Here is a 7,151-nt window from a genome sequence, read left to right as displayed (position 1 = left end):
TCGAAAGCGCCAGCCCCTTCACAGTTCCTTCAGCTCATAAGCGCAGTTTGCTCCGAGTATGCGTCACATTTGCAGTTCTCTCCAGACCAGCGGGCGTCACTGTTGAGGAAACAAGCTGAAAAGCACACGAAGAAAGCATACACAATGCCACCTGTGGTGTCACGTCAGCAGAGGCTGGCACATCTAATGCTGAATGAATTTACTCTGGGTGTAGAACTGTATATGTATCTCAGAGCTAAGCGGCTGCGGCAAAAACAGAAGAGAAGGTGGAATGTTCGTCCTTTGCAACAAGACGAACTTTGTCAAACGTTGTCCCAGTGTAACTTCATAGACGTGTCGTACAGATGTTTGTAGAGGCGCATCCTCTCGGTCACCGCGGTCTCTGCAGTGTTCATTTTTTCTTTTTTTTGGTCAGCTGTTTCCGGTTGAGCGCGCGCGAAGTCAGAAAAAAAGTTGTGTGCGCGCCCTTGCGCCACGCGAGGATTTTCTAGCTTGCGACGGGGGGCGTGGCGGAATTTTGGGTCACGTGACCGTTTGCGCCATTTGCGACCAGCTAGTAAGAGCGAGGTTGCGCCGAGTAAGAATCAGCCTTAAGAGCGAGGTTGCGCCGAGTAAGAATCAGCCTTTAGATTTCCAATTCGAGGTTGGTGAAAAACGTAGCCCCGCCTCTTCCCCGTTGCCGTGGTGACTCGTCGAATCGGGGCTCCATTGATGCTAGCTTTTTAAAGTTGTGGTGCACGCGCTAAACTCAAGGTAAAACTTACTCAGAGTTGATTAACCTCACTCAAATCAGAGTTTCTGGAACCGAAAACTCAGAGTTTTCTATCTCAGAGTAGATCAACTCAGAGATCAGGAATAGACTCAGAGTTGGTTGAACCTGCTACGTGAAACGGACCCCAGGATGACTCTGAACTGAGAGTTCTGATGAGAACTAACAAGAGAGATCATATTTCTCCAGTTTTAGCTTGTCTTCATTGGCTCCCTGTTAAATTCAGAATAGGATTTAGGATTCTTCTCCTCACATATAAAGCTCTCAATGACCGAGTTCCATCATCTTAAAGATCTCATAAGATATTCGCTCCCAAACTGCAGGTTTACTTGTGGTTCCCAGAGTTTCTAAAAGTAGAATGGGAGGCAGAGCCTTCAGTTATCAGGCCCCTCTCTTGTGGAAGAAGCTGCCAGTAAATGTCCGGGAAGCAGACACCCTTTCCACTTTTAAGACCAGGCTTAAAACTTTCCTTTTTGATAAAACTTAGTTAGGGATAGCTCAGGTGATCCTGAAACATCCCATAGTTAAGCTGCTGTGGGCCTAGACTGCTGGGGGGCTTCACCTGTCACACCTTTCCTCACTTTACTCTCTTTTTCCCCTGTTTAATTTCTCAAATGATATTATGTGACATTACTGTGAACATTAACTCATGTTTCCCTGTTCCAACAGGTATCCTTTAACTGGTGTTACAGTGTTTGTTGTTCCCTCTTTTCTGTCTTCTCAAACCCCAGCTGGTCGAGGCGGATGGCCGCCCTTCCTGAGTCTGGTTCTGTCAGAGGTTTCTTCCTGTTGAAAGGGAGTCGTTCCTCTCCACAGTCGCCTCAGACAGGCTCAGGACGGGAGATTGGACCGAAGAGAATAAGCTTCGGTGCAATCTGTTGGTTTCCTTAACTAGGAAATAGTTTTTGAATTGGCTCTAGCCTATATGAATGAATTGGATTTATTTTGAAATTAATTATGATTACAATGAATTGAACTCCAATTGGCTTGAATTGGACTATATTATTTAAGTACCTTGAGATGACATTTGTTGTAATTTGGCGCTATTTAAATAAACTGAGAATCTGTGAATATAATTAATAAGAATTATGAATTATGAATTAATGAATCATTATTAAGTTGAAATAGATTAATCTCAGTAGTTTTTACTCAACAGACTCCAAACAGGGAAACCCCATAAAGTAAATTGAATCCTACACTTGCGGTTATTCCTATGACAGCACAGGAAAGTATTAAGATGCTGATTTTTATCTAATGAGTGATAATAAAAGTGACCCTCAAAAGATGGGGGACAGAAAGTGTCACATCAGAGCAGAGCTTGCTGTTGACTGAACCCTCCTGAAGTCATGGTTTTCCGCGGTGGTAAGCATCTTTCAGTGCGCTTCACTCTCCCACTGCGTCTTTTTTTTTTTTTTTAAACCAGGCAGCCCATCAATACTCAGTAATCGGCGGGAAAAGTTGCGCAACCTTGAAACTCTCCGGTTGTGGCTGCAGCTCATATGTTATATGAACATATGTTCGCTTTCAAATCTGATTAACCTCTTTTGTTTACTTTTTCAAGTTACTGCTAGCGTCCTTATCTTCCTGTGCCTGCTCATTACGCAAGCACCCTGCAGGCCTGTGGAGAGCGGAGCAAGGGATGCGGCCTCGAGCGCAACCATCAACATGACTCTGGTGGAGATACGGAGGGTGCTGGACCATCTCGTAAGGGTTTTTGGGGCTTAAACAAACCCAATTAAATGCATTGCAAACTTTTTCATGCATTGAATTTATTTTTACAGTTATTTCAAGAGCAGCAGCTGCAATTTGATTTAAGTACCTAAACTGTTAGTAACTGTGAAAAAAAGTGCACTTGCACTTCAAATGAAATGATTGCCGTCAGAATACTGTTGCTTAATGGTAGCTTCATTGGCGTAAGGAATGTTATATCTACATCAGTTTAACAATTTCTCCAGGAACACAGAAACAAGCGTTCTTGAGTTTAAGCGACAGAAACTGTGCGCAATAATTTAATAATCGTATCATTTTTAAATACAAATATCTTCAAACGTGCTTATCTGCTGATTTACCCGACTTTAAAGTAAAGGCAAGATTTCTGTGCTTCAGTTTAAATCAACGATTGTGAGATTGTTCCCATTAAAAAGTAGTCACATGAAGCAGATAAATAAGAAACATAACATCTCAATTACCTCTCAATTAACATTTATTTCCTCTACTTCTCACTGTTCGTCTCCTGCAGTCTGACCCTCGAATGTTACCCAACATAGCCTGCGCGTCCCTGAACGTGACGGAGCAGCTCTTGCCGGAGCAGCAGCCCCTCACAGCTCATCACCTCTCCTCGTTCCGCTGCTACATGCAGGCGCTCTCCAAGCGCATCCCGGAGCTGTCAGAGCACCTGGATACAAGCAGCCAGTACCTTCAGGCTGTGGAGCAGCAGCAGTGCAACCAGACTGTCCCCGTGACTTGCAAGCTGCCCACCTTTGAGCAGGACTTCTATGATTACGCGTATGCCAAGTGTCTGCTGCAGCTTGTGGACAAACGGCTTAGTAATTCAAAGATCCGATTTCAGTAGTGTTGTATTTATTTTTTGACGGTTTTAAGTTATTGAGTTAGTTGGGTTTTTTGTAGCTGTTTTTCAGAATGAGAAAGTATTTGTACTGAAAGTTTTTTTTTTGTTTTTATTTTAAATGCACTAAACATTGGATATTAATTTGAAGTTGAATATTTATAAATCCAGAATATAAAACAATGAGCTTGTAAGTTGAATTTTCTTGTGTTTTTATTGTGATACATAATCATTTAAGGCATCTTAACACATTGCATTGGAGAACCCAGAGAACACTCATACACAGCATAAGAAAAAACGTTGTTTTTGTTTTGTTTTGTTTCTTTAAACAAAATACCATACAGAAATATTGGGAGAAACAACAAGTGCAGATCCAATCTGCAGAGATACACTGTACACCGTGAATAAAGCCAAGGCTCCTTCACAGAAATGGCGAACAAAAATGGGGAAACCCAACCTGGATGTGGGAGGGAAAAGGCCCAATAAAATTCAAACCGAGCTAAAGGGGAACACTGTTGCCTCTTTGTGCTTCTATTCGTAAACAGAAGGAGGAAACGATCACAACAAAGAAAATAATCATTTACAAGCAACAATAGCTGCTTTCAGAGGAGCATTTCTTTTTTCTAAAAAACAAACAAAAACAAAACCCCAATAAATTCTTTCAGGGTGCAAGCACGCTTTTAAAGTTCCCGTGAAATCAATGTTGTGTTTTTTTTTAAATTTTAAAAAATGTGTCCCGGATACACTCACATCTGCCCTGAAAATCATAAAACTGTAGTTTCCTTAAGTTTGTATTGGTACTTAAAACTATTACCCATTTCATGGAAATATTAAATATTGATGATTCATTTTGCATGTGCATGATTCAAACACCTTCTGCAATGATGCATTTTAGTTGAACCAATGCAGGTGATCAGGTGGTCCCTCAGACCACTGAAACTAACCAATCAGAAGAGGCCTTTAGGTTCCGCTTTCCGCAAGTTTGCAGAAACTAAGGGCACACTGCTCACCGTTTCATGGGAACTTTTAATATTTTACTTGCAACACTAAATGTGATGCAAAGTTGCGCACTGTAAAAAAAAAGAAGAAAATAAACAAATAATTAAGAAAAAAAGAATTTTGATCTCTGCTTTGTGCTTTATCCATTTAACAGGTACATTACCTGGTGGAACAAAATAAACAACAAACAAAACATTTAAGACACCTGCAATCCTCAATAAAAGACGACACCCTAAAAAGCTGCATGTTCATAAAAAAGACTGCTTTTTTCAACTGTAAAGTCAAGTTTTGCAAAGAAAAAAAAAGAAAAATGTGTCTTAAAATCCATATCGGCCTGAGGAGTTCTGAGCCACAAAACAAACAAACAAAAAAACATAAAAGACATATCAGCCCACAGGGATTACAGGTATGGACACTTTGACGAAGCAGCTGACGTACGCCAGATGTGATGGCTACATCTGTGTGGCGTTTACTCTCAAGCTGTCAACAGAGCAGTGCAATCCACCAGATATTATGTCTGTGAAGAAACAAATGAGTTGTTTGGATGGGTAAACATCTCTTGGATATTGCTTTAGGTTAGCCCTTTAGTGCTGCGTTTTTCCACTTGGAAGAGTATTCTTCTTCTTCTGTGTCTGTTGTTAACATGATGGTGTAACCAAGGGCAGGAAAAAAAACAAACATGGGTAATCAATCCATGTAAAGCAAACTGTACCCTTATAAACAATGAATCTTCCTGCTGAAAAGCACCCTCACCTGATGTGTTCAGATGGACTATAGTCTCAGACAATAGTGTAGCCCTGAGTGACCAACAAAGAACAGAAAAGACCCCTTCTGAAGAGGAGATCCTACAACACTGTACATGTAAATATAGAACATAAAAGTATAACCTGCACAGCTTTGTACTGTCAGTTATGATCCCTATGAGGGCTGTAAAGTTACCAATGATCTCCTCTTAGCCTCCGATAGCAGACTTATGTCTGTGCTTGTCCTGTTGGATCTCAGTGCTGCATTTGATACTTGAACATGTTACTGGGATTAAAGGAACTGCATTAGGCTGGTTTAAGTCATGTTTATCTGAAAGATTTCAGTTTGTTCTTGTAAATGAAGAATCTTCCTCACACACCAGAGTAAGTCATGGAGTTCCTCAGGGTTCTGTGCTTGGACCGATTCTTTTTACTTTATACATGATTCCATTAGGTAACATTATTATACACCATGGCATAAATTTCCATTGCTATGATGAAAACAGTAGGTTGGTCAGGCTACAAGCACGTCTTAAAGACATAAAGACCTGGATGACTCTGAACTGAGAGTTCTGATGAGAACTAACAAGAGAGATCATATTTCTCCAATTTTAGCTTGTCTTCATTGGCTCCCTGTTAAATTCAGAATAGGATTTAGGATTCTTCTCCTCACATATAAAGCTCTTAATGACCGAGTTCCATCATCTTAAAGATCTCATAAGATATTCGCTCCCAAACTGCAGGTTTACTTGTGGTTCCCAGAGTTTCTAAAAGTAGAATGGGAGGCAGAGCCTTCAGTTATCAGGCCCCTCTCTTGTGGAAGAAGCTGCCAGTAAATGTCCGGGAAGCAGACACCCTTTCCACTTTTAAGACCAGGCTTAAAACTTTCCTTTTTGATAAAACTTAGTTAGGGATAGCTCAGGTGATCCTGAAACATCCCATAGTTAAGCTGCTGTGGGCCTAGACTGCTGGGGGGCTTCACCTGTCACACCTTTCCTCACTTTACTCTCTTTTTCCCCTGTTTAATTTCTCAAATGATATTATGTGACATTACTGTGAACATTAACTCATGTTTCCCTGTTCCAACAGGTATCCTTTAACTGGTGTTACAGTGTTTGTTGTTCCCTCTTTTCTGTCTTCTCAAACCCCAGCTGGTCGAGGCGGATGGCCGCCCTTCCTGAGTCTGGTTCTGTCAGAGGTTTCTTCCTGTTGAAAGGGAGTCGTTCCTCTCCACAGTCGCGTCAGACAGGCTCAGGACGGGAGATTGGACCGAAGAGAAGTTTCGGTACAATCTGTTGGTTTTCTTAGCTAGGAAATAGATTTTGAATTGGCTCTATATGAATGAATTGGATTTATTTTTAAATTAATTATGATTACAATGAAATGAACTCCAATTGGCTTGAATTGGACTATATTATTTAAGTACCTTGAGATGACATTTGCTGTAATTTGGCGCTATAGAAATAAACTGAGAATCTGTGAATATAATTAATAAGAATTATGAATTATGAATTAATGAATCATTATTAAGTTGAAATAGATTAATCTCAGTAGTTTTTACTCAACAGACTCCAAACAGGGAAACCCCATAAAGTAAATTGAATCCTACACTTGCGGTTATTCCTATGACAGCACAGGAAAGTATTAAGATGCTGATTTTTATCTAATGAGTGATAATAAAAGTGACCCTCAAAAGATGGGGAACAGAAAGTGTCACATCAGAGCAGAGCTTGCTGTTGACTGAACCCTCCTGAAGTCATGGTTTTCCGCGGTGGTAAGCATCTTTCAGTGCGCTTCACTCTCCCACTGCGTCTTTTTTTTTTTTTGTTTAAACCAGGCAGCCCATCAATACTCAGTAATCGGCGGGAAAAGTTGCGCAACCTTGAAACTCTCCGGTTGTGGCTGCAGCTCATATGTTATATGAACATATGTTCGCTTTCAAATCTGATTAACCTCTTTTGTTTACTTTTTCAAGTTACTGCTAGCGTCCTTATCTTCCTGTGCCTGCTCATTACGCAAGCACCCTGCAGGCCTGTGGAGAGCGGAGCAAGGGATGCGGCCTCGAGCGCAACCA

This window comes from Odontesthes bonariensis, chromosome 6 (genome assembly GCF_027942865.1).
Source record: "Odontesthes bonariensis isolate fOdoBon6 chromosome 6, fOdoBon6.hap1, whole genome shotgun sequence".
In the NCBI taxonomy this organism is placed as follows: domain Eukaryota; kingdom Metazoa; phylum Chordata; class Actinopteri; order Atheriniformes; family Atherinopsidae; genus Odontesthes; species Odontesthes bonariensis.
This window is presented reverse-complemented; position numbering follows the sequence as displayed.